The sequence below is a fragment of the Uranotaenia lowii genome, chromosome 3 (genome assembly GCF_029784155.1).
Source record: "Uranotaenia lowii strain MFRU-FL chromosome 3, ASM2978415v1, whole genome shotgun sequence".
Classification (NCBI taxonomy): domain Eukaryota; kingdom Metazoa; phylum Arthropoda; class Insecta; order Diptera; family Culicidae; genus Uranotaenia; species Uranotaenia lowii.
The window spans coordinates 352,325,910-352,343,284 of record NC_073693.1 but is presented as its reverse complement, the minus strand read 5'-3'; the positions used below and the strand labels follow the sequence as shown (position 1 = coordinate 352,343,284).

Here is a 17,375-nt window from a genome sequence, read left to right as displayed (position 1 = left end):
TTTCAGAAAGTCAAGTAGGTAGGCATAACAGGTGATTGTATGAACTTTTTAGGAAATTGTGCACGAGAATAATGAAAAACATTTTTTCCTGTTTTAATTACTTTCCGCTCAGAAAATCTTCATTTTCTGCAGATGAGGGGGTGGAGGTTTGTTTTGAATTTCAAATCAAGTGAGCAAAAATAACACCATCATAAACAATCAGGGAAATAGGAAATTAATACCCTAAACCATGTTGTTACTTAAAACCATCATACAAATTCGAAAAAAAAGAATTTTTAAATGAAATGGAATGGAAATTTTTTTAATTTTTTTTCTAAAAATAAAAGGAATATTGTAATTGAATGGATACAAAAAAAACAGGTTAGATCCAAACTCATATTTATTACTACAAAATAAATCTTGTAACTTGTAGATAGCAAATTGCTCAAAAATTCATTTGAGGCAGCCAAATTACAATATTTCAGGAACATGGCGTTCCAAAAACTAAATTATTACCTGAATTGAAAGTTCATTTAAACCAAAAACTTAAAATAAAATGCTGAAAATTAAGTATAAAAAAATTAAAAAAAGTTTACATGTTTCTTCAGATATTTTAAAGATTTAAATCAAAATTTTGCTATCAAAAAATCACCCTAGGTTTGGTTCAAATATCATACTTAAAATTGATCAGTTTTAAAAATTCAAATCTATTTTTTATACCTGATCAACTGAACAACCTGCATGAGAATAAATTCAGATTTTGAATATTTTTACTATTCATCAGCTAATCAAGAATTCAGATCTTTTCTAAATATTTTAGTTTCCGAAATACAACGCTTTGAAAAAATCAAGTTCTACTGATTTTTTTCTTGTCTCAGTTGTTTTTTTAATTAAATTCTTCTTTATATAAAAATAAAGTGCAAATAATTTCTTTTTTCGGAATTTTTGATAATTACATTCAATATTTGAAATAAATTATATTCGTTTAAATCATCATTGAAACTAATATCGAAAAAAACCTACGTTTAAAAATTTGAATTGAAATTAAATGAGCAATATAACCTGGTAAGAAATAAATAACTCCAAACTTGTTTTCAAATATTGAAAGCACAAAGAATACACTAATTTAGAAAACATGACGGATCAAAATTAAGCTTACTAGTCGCTATGTTCTTCGACAAGTTCTCTAACTTTCCATAGATGATTTTCAAAATCATGATCGATTCGAAAAAGGATATTTAAAAATATAAAAATAATTAAAATTATTTATATTTTGAATCGCTGGCTCATCATTATTGTAATCCTCTTAGATTAAGATTTTTTTTAAATAAATCTAAATATTGAAAATAGAAATTGCGTTTTTTCTTAAAAAATCAAAATTTCGGAATTGCAAAGTAGACTTTTAAATTTGAAATATTAATTTTATTTATTATTTAAATGTATTCAAAAGATTATTACTGTACCATTTAAGTAGGAATTTTCTGAATACAAATATTATGAATTCCTTGAATGTGGGCATAAACCATAAATAAAAAGTTTGAGATTGAAATTGATTTTTCGACGAATGTTTTTTATCTGCAGAATATTTTTTATGACATGCATCTTTTTTCCATTACTTCAATTGATCGGAGTGAATGTTGGGGTTTATCGACTCTCAAGTTTTCAATATCTGAATACAACTTTGTCGACACGTTAAATAAGGATTTCATAAATGAACTGTAAAGTTAAATCAGTTGGATTGCAATGTAAACTAGTGTACCCTTCTTAAGAAAAACTGCATTTTTAAGCAAAACACCTTTTAAGGGTTTTTGAAGACAAGATTTATTGCATTTTTTTTACTGGCACAGAAGCAAACCTTAATTTCATAAACAAACAAAATCGTTACCCGCGACGATGCATATAATGGAATGGGAGCTCAAAATTTACTTATAATAATTGGTTACGATTTGTCGATATCATATATTATCGTACAATGGAAAGCTCTGAGTTCAAACTGTAGAGTGATATGTGATTTTTTTGATAATTTTGTAACATCTACTTTAAAACACCTTTTTGGGTTCTGGGAATTATATTTAAGAAACTCTGATTTATTTTCAATATTTCTCATTTTTTATTTTAATAATTCTCGGCATTTTCCCTGATATTGCCCGGATAAAAATCAGGAATATTTTTATAAAGTCTTTAAATCAATTTAAGTAAGCATGATTTATAAATTACTCAAATATAAAATTTTAATTTTATGCAATATTCCTTGCAATCGGGCAAGACATTTGAACTTCAATAAAATGGGAGTTGATTTTCTTTTTTCCACCTATTCTGTGCTGCAAGTCTTCATTCGAAAACTGACAACACTAGTTTACACAATTTAAAAAAAAAGTCGTGAACTTTATTGGCTGATCTATATTTTCAATGTGAAGTTAGGCGCTGAATCCGAAAATGGAATTGAAAAAAATCTCAGTAGAACACTTTTTGATTTAAATATGCTCCAAATATAAAATTTTGTAAAAAAAAGATTGTCTCAGATCCAAATATCTCTGGATGTATAACATAAATTTGAAAATTCTTTTTGCATATTAAAGGTGAATAAATTGGCTATCGATCATCTAATTTTCATTCTTGCGTATGATCAACAGTATTGTTGATATTAGTGACTATATGATCGAAAAACTTCCAAAATACGCATTTTAGAGAAATTATTTTTTAAAGAAAGTTTTAAACTCAAAGGTAACATTTGAAAAATCTGATTTTCTTTTGTACTTGAATTTAAGTTAAAAACAAAGATTTCAAGTGGTTATTTATCAAAATCGGTTGAAAATTAAAGAAGTTATGATTACTTTTCTATAACAGAAATTTTTGTATTTTCGAATAATCATACAAACCGCGGTGTACTTATTATAGTATATGAAGAATTAAACATGGTAAATCTCACTCGCTCCAAGTCAAAACTAATTATAAGCTTGTCAGAAGGTCACATGTCAATTTTCAGAACGATCTGATCATGGGGAGGAGTTGCTGGAGTCTCGAACGTGAATAGGATTTTGAGTTATTTGGCTCGGGAGGAATAAAAATACTAGTTTTTCATTAATAATTTTTTTCTTCACTAGCCGATTGATTTTTATGGATAATTTTCGTGAAGAATAAGATGAGACAAATATTTTACTCGAAGACTGCAACACGATTGGAATTGAAACGAAAAAGTAATTGCGGTTCAAAGATTGTATTTTAGCCGCAAATTCTCGTATAAAAAGCATTGCGTAAAAAGTACACATTGAGTGTTAGACGACCATTTCCTTCCAAAATACAATTTTTGAATCGCAATAACTTTTTTGTTTTCATTAAAATCGGTTTGCAGTATTGAAGTGAAATATTTGTAAAGTAAACAACTTGAACAAGTATAGCAAACCAGGGTCTGGTTTTTGCCATAAACTTGTAAAAATAAGTTAGTATTATACTGGATTAAGGCACATTAAAAAAACTGAAAACTCAAGTTGGACTTTTTTTTAAGCTAGCTTTATCCAAATTATTTTTTTTAAAGGAATTTTGGAAATCGATTCTTAACGTTGCTGACGTAGTTTGATAAAAAAAAAAATTAAATTTGCATAACTTGATTTTTTTTATTATCACTGCACTCTGCCTTCATTTTTCTGGATTTAGTTTAAAAAAAGATTTCAAATCAAATGCTTAGATTTGGCCAGGTTTTAGATTTTTTTTTCCTGATTTTTGGAACCTTAAATAAAGGCAGAAAAAAGTTTGCATTACACACTCCAAGATTTAGTCATCAAAGCTTTATCTAATTATGATTTAATATCTCATTGAAATTGGTTTGAATGATAAATTTGATATGGTCTTCTGATCGAGTTCTCATCACATTGTAATATTTCCCAAAAATAATATTTGTTTAATATTACTAGTCCAAAAATTAATTTCACGAAGTTATATTTGTTCTTTTCTGGGTAATAAGTGTCCAACAAAACTTCACTCCGATCGGAAGATTTGAATTTCTGATAAAATTTCACAAAAGATAATGAATTAATATTTCAGGTCTTTTGAACTGCGGCTTCGATTTTGTTCGAGATTTTGGTTGAATATTTTCCCACTGAGCAATTTTTGTACTATGGACTAAATACGTGAGGTTTGGAAACATTCTTCGAGACATTGAATTACATTGATATAAAGATGAAGTAAACTTTATTTTTTGTTTATAAAATTATTGTGAAATAATTTGTTAACATCTATGACACATTTAAAAACTCTGCGAATCTGAAAAACATTTTTTTTTGTGAAATCTCAGATTATTTGGTGATTTTGCCCATAGATTTTTATAAATTCAACAGTAATAGAAGTTATGGCTTTAATTTTAATTTTTTTTAGATGATCAACTTTGCTGAGGTTTGAATAATAACTCAAAAATTCAGTATGTTTCAACATAAGTTGTGACAGAAAAAAGAAGAAGTTGTGACACAAAGATAGAAAAACTGCATTTATTTTCGAATCTTCTAATCCAGAAAACGATTACTGGAACACATAATTCAATCCAAATGGAACCTATCATCAAGGTTGCCGAAATTACAGAAAAATCTATTATTTCACAGAATTTTGAGTAAGTTTTCCTCACAGAATCTGTGTCATAGAACACAGAATTTTGGAAATATGTGAATATGAATTGTGATTTCACAGATTTTTGAAATTTTGTACGTATTTCCAAATTTATAGATTTCCGTCAAAATAAATATTAGATTTCTGACTTTGTTTTGGAAAAACATGCTGAGACTGTTAATTTCAATTAATTTTTCATAAGTGAAATTTAAAAACTCATTTCTACATTATTTTCAAAGAAACTAATGCTGCCCTAATCACAAAAAACCATCACAGAATTTCTAGGTAAAATCACAGAAAGTCATAATTTTTTTTTCGCAAAAACACAAAATCATTTTCGACAACCTTGCCCATCATATTGGATTAGAACATTCATAGCTGACTTGGCTATCGTAAAAAAATTTAATCTTTTCCGAACTCATTCACATTTTTCGTGAACTCAAAAACTCAAATTGAGTTGATTTAATATTAAATTGAGGCGGTAAATTACGAAACATTATTATTAAATTTCATTCATAAAGACTTTCATTAAGCTTTTGGATTTTACCTGGAACAAGGATAAACATGCTAATGCTAGTCGCCCGAATTTAGACAGCTTTTCAGACAGACTTTTCCGGATTTGCATGGCTAGAAAAGCGGCAAAAAGTCTGAGAATACCTAAATCTTTAAGGTAAAGTGTTGTTTTGATCTTCCTTCAGATCAAAATGACTCGCAGCGCACTCCAATAATTATAATCTTCACTCCATATACTGAATAACCGAGATTTTTGAGAGACTGATTACATATGTTCTATAAAAAGGTAATAAAATTGACAAGAAAAACTTAAATTTGAGTTTTTAAAATCGGTTAATTGAGAAATGAGATTCAGCGATGCAAAGCATAAGTTGAATCTATTTTTTTAAAGATTATTATTTTCCAATGGAAGTTCCGAAACAGTGGTAGAATGTGGAATAAACATATTCTCGTAAATCTACATTAAATTAATGAAATTAACTGAACAAACAAAACCATAATAACTGAAAAATGCTTTTGTCTTTCTAAGATTTTTTAAAATTAATTTGTAAATCTAGCTCAGGTTATTTTTGAAAATCTTCAATTTAATAATGGTTACCTTCATTTTCAATTTTATTGTTAAAACGTTTGCAAAATTTTGAAGGATTCACGGTATATGAAGAATACTTAAATTATTTTATTATCGAAAATCCAGAAATGATCTGATTTCTGCATGAAATTCCCGAAGAAAAAAAAAGTATCTGCTTGATGAAATTTAAAGAATAGTTTTTTAGAGAGGGTTTATTGCTGTGTTATAAATAATGAAATAATTATATGTAATTTTTTTTAAGAAGACTGGCGAAGATAGAGAAGATGTTGCAAAAATTACAGTTTTATTTTTTTTAAACCAGTTGTTGAAATTCTCGTGATTTCTGACAGTCTATGGAGATTTTAACTACATCTCAGAAGATTGTCTGTATTTGGCATTCCAGTTTTACTGTAAGAAATTTAGGTGTCTCTTCTGCTCACTAGGGACACAAACTTGAACGCTGAACCACAGTCCCACAAAATTGTGACCTTCCCCCCCTCCCCCAAAATAAAAAAAGATAATCCTTTTTTAAAATAATTTTCTTAGAATATTCTTATTAACATTTTTGTTTTATTGTTAAATTATTGTCACAGATCAAAGATTTTATTCTGAATTAGATTTTAATTATTTAGATATTGTTTCATAAAAATTCGAATTGTCTAGCTGTGTAAAAGGACTTCTTTCTGCTTTATTCGTCAGTAAGGACTGTAATCGAAAAAAAATGCATTACATTGATTAATGAATAATTCTTGAATGCATGGATGAAAATTGATGAAATTTTTAGTGAAACTACTCATTATCACCGGTTGTGAATTTACCGGTGTGAATTTTCGTGACCATACATGTGTTGGATTTTGAGATGTCGTCCAATGAACTTTTCGACTATACTTTTTTGAACCACCCCTTTTCAAAATAAAGGCCTTTTTTTGATGATGTTCTCTGTTTCCTAGATCTTGACCTACATTTTTTTTTAAATTTTTTGAAAGTTATGGCAATTTTTTGGACTGTTCTCTTTTTTTAGCTATCAATTGTGTCAAGAGTTATGTAACACTGTCTGATTTGCAGTTTCTACAGATCGTCAGTCTCCTCAAGTACTAGACATCAAAATTTTCATGTTTTTCTTCTTGTTTATCCCCGGATCATCTGCCAGGTGCCCGCTTAAAAGTTCGATTAACAGTCCAGTCCCAAATTTTTCAAAATATTTCCCTGCAAACGATTATATTATTTTGCGCACGGTTTGACCATCGTATTTTTCTATCGGTGGGTAGTTTTTTCCTGAGGCCAACAAATTTATTAAACAGAAAAATTGACCCTTTTAAGCACTTTTACAATCAACCGGTTTGGATTGACATTTGACATTCCATTTCTTCACAAAATCAACCTTCTGCACTTTTATTCAAATTTAAGCTCACTTTTTAATGTTTTTGGTTATCTATTACGTTTTACCATCAGAAAGTTGTTCGAATAGTTTGTTTCAGTTGTTTTAGGGTCTCTCACTGGGAGTTCCATTGATTTTTCACGATTCTGCCCGAAAAAGTTGGTAAATTATTCTCATTATTGGACGATATCTCAAAAACCATTGAACATATCGTAACAAAAATTTGCAAATGTTTACATTACTTTACGAGGTAGTTTCACTGAGATTTTCATCACTTTCCATTCATGCATTCGTGACATTTAACCACATCTCCAACTTCAATCGGTAAATAATTGGAAAAATCCACCGATCCGTGTGGAGCTTTTCACAGCCAAGCTCCTCCTTCGTCTCAAACTTGAAGAGCAGGAGAAAATCAGTGATTGGAACATTCACACTCCTTTGGCCATGTGCCCTGACTTGACACACGATAACATCAGCAAATAATCCCGTCCGGATTCGCCCGGCTTGTTTACCGCAATCAAAAGTCGTCGAAAATGGCTCCTTTTGGCTTTTGAGTACCACCTAAATACAACACATTTTGTGTCGTTTTGCCTCCAGCGAGCGGTTTCTAAGTAAGAAGAGAAGTGAGTGTGTGACAAATGTCGAAGCTTAAACTCAACCATCAGCCATCGGCAAACGAACCGGCAAATGGTGGGGACATGAGAAGTTTAGATTTTATTTTTACTTGGCCAATCATTGTAAAGTGAGTATCCAGTTTTTCCCGGGGCTGTAGGTCATCGGTTGATTTTGATTCCTTTTTTCATTTTCTTTTGGAAATCATAAAAATTGAAGCTATTTGTAACCTTAATTGTTTTGAAAATCTTTTACAGAACAGACAAGTTTCAAAATTGTAATTTGTGTATTTTTATAGGATTTTGACTGACCAGCATTTTTTCCAAATTACCGAGATTTCCACTCGGGTTCACTCGGAATTGGATACTTTTGAAACGAATTGCAGAATTAAGGTTCCAGGGAAGTTAGTTTTCTTTTTGATAGAAGGGTTTCATACCAAAATTCGTTCGAGAATGAGACCGGTTCAAAAGTAGAATGTCAAATTCTTCACAATTAGAACCAGCTTTTAGGATTAAGAAGAAAAAAGCAAGAGGTCTCAATCCCTATTACGATTCCATCAGAAGACTCTTATTGAACTGAACCATTTCTTTTCCTCAAGCAGAAGGTTTCAATCCACTTTTATCATTATCAACAGAAGAAATTCAAATTAGCTGTTTAAAAACAGCAGCAGCAACATGTAGAAGAAGTCTCAATCCACCGTTAAAAAAAGCAAAAGTTTCAATCTTTCGTACCAATTCCTCAACTATCAGACGACGTAATCTCCTATAAATTTTTCCATCGATCAGAAATATCAATTCACATCTATACCAATCACGAATTTCAATATTTTTTTAAACTTTCTTAAACTTTCAGAAGTCTCAATCAGTTATCCTAAAACCAAGTTTTTTTTTATTACATATCTATTATAAAAAAAATTCTGTTTACAATGGTTCATCACTTTAATAGAAGTTTAAATGCTCCTACTTCATTTTTAAAAGTAAGTCAGAAAGTCAGAAAATCAGAAAGTCAGATAGTGAGAAAGTCAGAAAGTCAGAAAGTCAGAAAGTCAGAAAGTCAGAAAGTCAGAAAGTCAGAAAGTCAGGAAGTCAGAATGTCAGAAAGTCAGAAAGTCAGAAATTCGGAAAGTCAGAAAGTCAGAAAGTCAGAAAGTCAGAAAGTCAGAAAGTCAGAAAGTCAGAAAGTCAGAAAGTCAGAAAGTCAGAAAGTCAGAAAGTCAGAAAGTCAGAAAGTCAGAAAGTCAGAAAGTCAGACAGTCAGAAAGTCAGAAAGTCAGAAAGTCAGAAAGTCAGAATGTCGGAAAGTCAGAAAGTCGGAAAGTCAGAAAGCCAGAAAGTCAGATAGTCAGAAAGTCAGAAAGTCCGAAAGTCCGAAAGTCCGAAAGTCAGACAGTCGAAAAGTCGGAAAGTCGGAAAGTCGGAAAGTCGGAAATTCGGAAAGTCGGAAAGTCGAAAAGTCGAAAACTTGGAAAGTTGAAAATTTGAAAAGTTGAAAAGTTGAAAAGTTGAAAAGTTGAAAAGTTGAAAAGTTGAAAATTTGAAAAGTTGAAAAGTTGAAAAGTTGAAAAGTGGAAAAGTTGAAAAGTCGTAAGGTTGAAAAGTTGAAAAGTTGAAAAGTTGAAAAGTCGAAAAGTTGAAAAGTCGAAAAGTCGAAGAAAAGTCGAAAAGTCGAAAAGTCGAAGAGTTGAAAAGTTCAAAAGTCGAGAAGTCGAAGAGTCGGAAAGTCGAATAGTCGAAAAGTCGAAAACTCGAAAAGTGGAAAAGTCGAAAAGTTGAAAAGTCTAAAACTCGGAAAGTCGAAAAGTTGAAATTTCGGAAAATCGGAATGTCGAAAGTCGGAAAGTCGGAAAGTTGAAAAGTCGAAAAGTCGAAAAGTTTAAAAGTCGAGAAGTCGAATAGTCGAAAAGTCAAATAGTCGAGAAGTCGAAAAGTCGAAAATTCGAAAAGTCGAAAAGTCGAAAAGTCGAAAAGTCGAAAAGTCGAAATGTCGAAAAGTCAGAAAGTCGAAAATTCGAAAAGTCGAAAATTCGTAAAGTCGAAAAGTCGAAATGTCGAAAAGTCGAAAAGTCGAAAAGTCGAAAAGTCGAAAAGTCGAAAAGTCGAAAAGTCGAAAAGTCGAAAAGTCGAAAAGTCGAAAAGTCGAAAAGTCGAAAAGTCGAAAAGTCGAAAAGTCGAAAAGTCGGAAAGTCGAAAATTCGAAAAGTCGAAAAGTCGAAAAGTCAAATCGAAAAATCGAAAAGTCGAAAAATCGAAAAATCGAAAAATCGAAAAGTCGAAAAGTCGAAAAGTCGAAAAGTCGAAAAGTCGAAAAGTCGAAAAGTCGAAAATTCGAAAAGTCGAAAAGTCGAACAGTCGAAAAGTCGAAAAGTCGAAAAGTCGAAAATTCGAAAAGTCGAAAATTCGAAAAGTCGAAAAGTCGAAAAGTTGAAAAGTTGAAAAGTCGAAAAGTTGGAACGTCGAAAGTCGAAAGTCGAAAGTCGAAAGTCGAAAGTCGAAAGTCGAAAATCGAAAGTCGAAAGTCGAAGGTCGAAAGTCGAAAATCGAAAGTCGAAAGTCGAAAGTCGAAAGTCTAAAGTCTAAAGTCGAAAGTCGAAAGTCGAAAGTCGAAAGTCGAAAGTCGAAAGTCGAAAGTCGAAAGTCGAAAGTCGAAAGTCGAAAGTCGAAAGTCGAAAGGCAAAAGTCAAAAGTCGAAAGTCGAAAGTCGAAAGTCGAAAGTCGAAAAGTCGAAAGTCGAAAAGTCGAAAAAACGAAAAGTCGAAAAGTCGAAAAGTCGAAAAGTCGAACAGTCGGAAAGTCGAAAAGTCGAAAAGTCGAAAAGTCGAAAAGTCGAAAAGTCGAAAAGTCGAAAAGTCGAAAGTCGAAAAGTCGAAAAGTCGAAAAGTCGAAAAGTCGAAAAGTCGAAAAGTCTAAAAGTCGAAAAGTCGAAAAGTCGAAAAGTCGAAAAGTCGAAAAGTCTAAAAGTCGAAAAGTCGAAAAGTCGAAAAGTCGAAAAGTTGAATAGTCGAAAAGTCGAAAAGTCGAAAAGTCGAAAAGTCGAAAAGTCGAAAAGTCGAAAAGTCGAAAAGTCAAAAAGTCAAAAAGTCGAAAAGTTGAAAAGTCGAAAAGTCGAAAAGTCGAAAAGTCGAAAAGTCGAAAAGTCGGAAAGTCGGAAAGTCGAAAAGTCGAAAAGTCGAAAAGTCGAAAAGTCGAAAAGTCGAAAAGTCGAAAAGTCGAAAAGGCGAAAAGTCGAAAAGTCGAAGAGTCGAAAAGTCAAAAAGTCGAAAAGTCGAAAAGTCGAACAGTCGAAAAGTCGAAAAATTGAAAATTCGAAAATTCGAAAAGTCGAAAAGTCGAAAAGTTAAAGTGACGAAAATTCGAAAAGTCGAAAAGTCGAAACGTCGGAAAGTCGGAAGTTGGAAAGTCGGAAAGTCTAACGAAAGCTGGAAATCAATAATACGAAAATTCAAGAGAAGCTGTATGCGAAATAGACTTTTTTATTTAAAATTTTAAAAGATTTCTCTTTCTAATGAAAAATGCCAACCAAAATGGGGGGTGGGAGTATTGTGAGGAAATTTCCGACCAATTTTATTCGGCTTCGGTTGGTTGCCGACGTAACGAAATAATTCTGTCTGGTCACGTTCTTTACCAAAAAGGGTGGAGAGGGGTCGAAAGGATGATTGAGGAAACTGGTGGCATTGAGCTAAACGTTGTTGGCCGGGGTAAGGTCAATTGTGGGTGTGAACATTTTGCGGTTCTTTGGCACGGACCCACATCAATCCTGATGATCGAGACTTTTTTTTTGGGAAATACACACGTACCTTCACAAAAAAACCGGAATCGGGAGAAGGGGTTTTGACTTTTTTTCATTCGATTTATTCTAAGTAGGAAGCAGGAAATGTTTAACGAAGGAAAACCGGAACGATGAAGCTAGTCTTCACCCACATAAATACATAGGCACCCAGAGTAGGAACATGTATCGGAGTTTTTGATTTATGCTGTTCGATGGGAAAACCTTTTGCGGGGGAGGGTTAACTTTGATCATACATTTATAGCGCGGTTTATTATATTGGATGGCTGATGGATTTATGAGCGGTCAGTTTTAGGTACCGAGGTATGGTTTATTGCCAACCGTCATCATGGGCTTCGTTTTGGACCAATATTTATCACCTCTTCGACAGGCGGGATATGGGAGCTATTTTTGGAATTTTGAATTGTGTTTCCGAATAATGTTGATAGTTAGCTTCAGAAATAATGTTTCAGTACCATCAACGTGGGTTCAGTGTTTTGTTTTAATTTTCTGAATTTGGGTCTGTGAAATGTGCTTTTTTTATTAGAAGGAATCTGCTGAAATGTCCTATCCATAAATTTTTGTCACCATTGAAGGAACAGAGTAAAGAGTAACCAAACGATGTGTTTTTCGTTTATTCAACTTTGACTACAGGAAACGCTAGATTCGACCCAAAGCTACGCTCTGGAAAAGCTTTCCGAATACTTCTACAGTTCTCCTTCTGCTGAGATTTAATTATACACTTCTGATTTGGGATAAGTTTGATTGGCTTCCGGCTATTGAGAAGTATAAATCGTTAACCATCGAGCTCATTCATACCTGGACTACTAATCAAGACCGACCAACCGATCAAAATTTGAGCTTGGAGCTCCTATCCTTGGCCTAAACTCGCAAGACACCGTCGTCGTTGTCGTATGGGATTCAATCAACAATCCCCGGAATCCATCATCCCCTCGAGAACCGGGAACCGGAGATTTTAGGTTGGGGATCACAAAAGACCTGATGCCCGAAATCCGAAAACCTGAACCATGTCAACACAATCGCAATGGCGCGACCGGAGTACGCCATCAACCGGAAAACAGCCGGAAGGGATCGACATGAAAACAACAACAGCGTGAGCATCAAAATCTAGTCCCGGAGACTGCGACGAAACGACAGGACGACATGACGGTGACAGGACCAGATTTACACGAAACTGTTGATCCGGTAAATATTTATCCAACACGTTCCAACATCGTCTTCATCAAGGAACGGGCCACGGCGCGTGGCCAACAGACAGCAGTAGCAGAAAGCCCGAGAAGGGCCTGGGACAGTTTCCGGGGCCACTTTCCGGAATGTTCGGTTCAGGGAAATTATGTCTTATTTCCATGTTGAGCCCAAGATTTTTGGTAGGCTCAAGAAAACAGCTGGTCGTTTCCCGGTTAATCATCCCCATTTGCCGGCAACCGACGTCTTGGGTGATTTGTTATTTCAATTTTTTTTTTAAAGAGGAAAGGGGGGATGATTTCATTCACAGCTTTAAATTTTCTGGAAAAAAAACTTCTTGACCGATTTTTTTTTTAGGGAAAAAACATCAAACATGATCAAGTGCAGTTTTCAGGCTAAAATTTCTGATAAAACAAAATCGTTGAAATGACACGTGCCGTCTCATGCAAATTTTTGGGAAAAAAAACTCCAACCGGTAATTTCGCATCAACGATTTCCCGACACTAGTTGTCGTTTATTTTTCCCAACATGCCTCCAACTCCAAGTTTTCATGTTTTTGCCAAAACAAAAAAAAACCGTCGACGATAAATTAGATAAAATTAGGGAGCGAAGTGCACTTGACGGTAATCTGGCTGTGTTTTAGATCGGCGGAACCAAAAAAAAACGAGAGAAAACGAGAATGTAATAATTTTTTTAACCAAAAAAAAAAACGGTCATGAAACCGTGTGTGTGAATTTGTTTGTGTGAGAGTTCTACAGTCAGAAGAAGACCGAAAAAAAAACGCTGCCACCGTGGAAGCTTTCATGCGTAAAATTAAATTAGCTTCGAGAGTAAGGGGGGATGATGCTGGCGAGATGTCGCACTAAGCCCTCCCGGAATGGCAATTTAGTTGCTCGCAACAATAAGCGACAAATGGTGCTTGAACTTGAATTGTGTCACTAATTTTAGCGCAAAATTTGCAACCGAGGAAGTTTAATTTCCTGGGCGCCGAACTACGGCATGATGGATCTTCAAATTTTAAATGAAAAACTTTTAACAAACCGCTCACATTCTACTAAGTTTCCTAAACAAAAATTCAGTATCTAACTCAGTTATTCTTGCAACATTTTGAGCACAAACAATCTCAATGTGTGATGGCCACGCAACCTTCCGCCCAAACTTTTCCATCAATTATGCCTGTCATTGAAAGAATCAAACTTCTGATTACAGAACAGAAGCTTCGGATAAGCTGCTGCCATATTCTTCTCCTTACTTAGTTAGGTTGAATTCGACTGAAAGTTGGCAAAAGTACCTAGATTACTACGAACTCAAACTCGAACTCGCAGATGAATGATCGGAGGATGGAAATGGTTCGGAGCTATGGTTGGGGAAAAGTTTTTCTCCCCTCAGAGCCGTTTTTAGTCCCCCCTTTCCTTTGGCAGGTTCTTGTATGAAAAGTTATTTCTTCCGATTACCAGTCGATTATTGATTATCGATCGGTTCGGTTTCGGTTAAAGTTTTCACATCGAAACGGTAGAGTTTTTCATTTGGAATAAGAATTTAGAGGTTTTTTTTGGGAGTGTTGAGCGTGGTTTTTGGGTTTCTGTCGATGAAAGCCTTCAAGTTATAGTCATTAACGGTTTTTTCTTAAAAAAAATTTTTTTGATAAAAAGAAAAATAGGATTTCTTCTCAACCTACCTACAAGAAACATTCGAATGTTGAGAAAAAAATTATTGAAATTTCGAAGCTCTTTGACATTTTGCGAAATTATAAAATACTTGATTTAATGATTTTATTTTATTTCTGTAGCCATTCTGAAACAATTTTCTCCCGAAAAACTTGGAAAACTGGAATGAGGAGAAGTTTCTATTATTCCTCTTATAATTTTCTTAAAAAACAAAAATCACGCGTTTTTAACATATATCATACTTTCTAAAGTGTCTATTATTAGAGAAAAAAAAACTTTCTGTTCATCTAAATATCAGTACAATTTTGTTTTTCATTTGGCAGCAATCCTAATTGTTGTAATTTTTGTCATTTTTTTAAATTTTGTCATTTTTCGTCATTTTTGTCATTTTGGTTATTTCTGTCATTTTTGACATTTTTGTCATTTTTGTCATTTTTATGTAATCTTTGTGTCATTTATGTGTCCTTTTTGTGACATTTTTGTGTCATTTTGAGTCATTTTGTATCATTTATGTGTAATTGTTGTGTCATTTTTGTGTCATTTTTGTGTCAATTTTGTGTCATTTTTATCAATTTTTACATTTTTGACATTTTGTACAATTATGACAATTTTTACATTTTTGACCTTTTTTGACATTTTTGTCTTTTTTGTCATTTTTTGTCATTTTTGTCATTTTTTTTTCATTTTTGTCATTTTTGTCATTTTTTTCATTTTTGTCATTTTTGTCATTTTTGTCATTTTTGTCATTTTTGTCATTTTTGTCATTTTTGTCATTTTTGTCATTTTTGTCATTTTTGTCATTTTTGTCATTTTTGTCATTTTTGTCATTTTTGTCATTTTTGTCATTTTTGTCATTTTTGTCATTTTTGTCATTTTTGTCATTTTTGTCATTTTTGTCATTTTTGTCATTTTTGTCATTTTTGTCATTTTTGTCATTTTTGTCATTTTTGTCATTTTTGTCATTTTTGTCATTTTTGTCATTTTTGTCATTTTTGTCATTTTTGTCATTTTTGTCATTTTTGTCATTTTTGTCATTTTTGTCATTTTTGTCATTTTTGTCATTTTTGTCATTTTTGTCATTTTTGTCATTTTTGTCATTTTTGTCATTTTTGTCATTTTTGTCATTTTTGTCATTTTTGTCATTTTTGACATTTTGACATTTTTGACATTTTTGACATTTTTGACATTTTTGACATTTTTGACATTTTTGACATTTTTGACATTTTTGACATTTTTGACATTTTTGACATTTTTGACATTTTTGACATTTTTGACATTTTTGACATTTTTGACATTTTTGACATTTTTGACATTTTTGACATTTTTGACATTTTTGACATTTTTGACATTTTTGACATTTTTGACATTTTTGACATTTTTGACATTTTTGACATTTTTGACATTTTTGACATTTTTGACATTTTTGACATTTTTGACATTTTGACATTTTTGACATTTTTGACATTTTTGACATTTTTGACATTTTTGACATTTTTGACATTTTTGACATTTTTGACATTTTTGACATTTTTGACATTTTTGACATTTTTGACATTTTTGACATTTTTGACATTTTTGACATTTTTGACATTTTTGACATTTTTGACATTTTTGACATTTTTGACATTTTTGACATTTTTGACATTTTTGATATTTTTGACATTTTTGACATTTTTGACATTTTTGACATTTTTGACATTTTTGACATTTTTGACATTTTTGACATTTTTGACATTTTTGACATTTTTGACATTTTTGACATTTTTGACATTTTTGACATTTTTGACATTTTTGACATTTTTGACATTTTTGACATTTTTGACATTTTTGACATTTTTGACATTTTTGACATTTTGACATTTTTGACATTTTTGACATTTTTGACATTTTTGACATTTTTGACATTTTTGACATTTTTGACATTTTTGACATTTTTGACATTTTTGACATTTTTGACATTTTTGACATTTTTGACATTTTTGACATTTTTGACATTTTTGACATTTTTGACATTTTTGACATTTTTGACATTTTTGACATTTTTGACATTTTTGACATTTTTGACATTTTTGACATTTTTGACATTTTTGACATTTTTGACATTTTTGACATTTTTGACATTTTTGACATTTTTGACATTTTTGACATTTTTGACATTTTTGACATTTTTGACATTTTTGACATTTTTGACATTTTTGACATTTTTGACATTTTTGATATTTTTGACATTTTTGACATTTTTGACATTTTTTACAATTTTGAAATTTTTGACATTTTTCGGCATTTTTGACATTTTTGACATTTTTGACATTTTTGACATTTTTGACATTTTTGATATTTTTGACATTTTTCGGCATTTTTGACATTTTTGACATTTTTGACATTTTTGATATTTTTGACTTTTTTGACAATTTTCACATTTTTGACATTTTTTTACATTTTGGACATTTTTTTAAATTTTTGATATTTGTGTATTTTCTGACATTTTTGTCATTTTTGACTTTTTATACATTGTTGTCATTCTTGACATTTTTGTCATTTTTGCATCGTTGACATTTTTGACATTTTCGTCATTATTGTCAATCGTGTCTTTTTTATAACAATTATCTTGCAGTATAAGTTCTTAAAATTTCATTTTTAACCCAATTTTGTTGTCATTCTTTTTTTTCAGATTCCTCACACGTGGAGCAGACGAGACGGCGCTGAAAGGTGAGAGCAATCCGAATTAATTTTCCCAAAAATTCCATCTCAGCTTCAATCTCTGATTGGTCATAGTTGAGCAAAGAGAGAGAGAGATGAGCTGACAGGTCAAGAATGCAATATAGATCATGTATCTTCGAGACAAAATCCCGACTGTCCTAGCTAGGCAATGGTTTTCCGTGGGCAGAATTCCGGTTTTTTTTTTCTTTCAACCATGCCCTTTTGTACCAAAAAGTTTTACGAAAAAACCGGGGAGGAAAAAATTCATCCCACCCGAAATGTTTTCCATAGTTTTCCTCTTTCGTCTTTGGACAAAAACAATAAAGCTAGCCCCTAGGACCGGTCAATGGAAAATTCCAATCTATTCTATGTATTTCATTTTTCGCTCTTTTTT

General features: G+C 31.9%; 1 protein-coding gene across 8 annotated transcripts in view; it reads left to right on the top strand.

Moving 5' to 3' along the window:
- LOC129754674 (high affinity cGMP-specific 3',5'-cyclic phosphodiesterase 9A) overlaps positions 1-17,375 on the top strand; it is a 711,945-nt gene that overhangs the window by 550,237 nt on the left and 144,333 nt on the right. For 5 of the 8 annotated variants that reach the window (XM_055750864.1, XM_055750871.1, XM_055750870.1 and 2 more), the window contains exon 4: positions 16,953-16,990. The exons of the other annotated variants lie outside the window; for them this stretch is intronic. The gene's annotated coding sequence lies outside the window, so the exon portion shown is untranslated. The remainder of the gene's footprint in view (positions 1-16,952; positions 16,991-17,375) is intronic. 8 annotated transcript variants of the gene reach the window in all.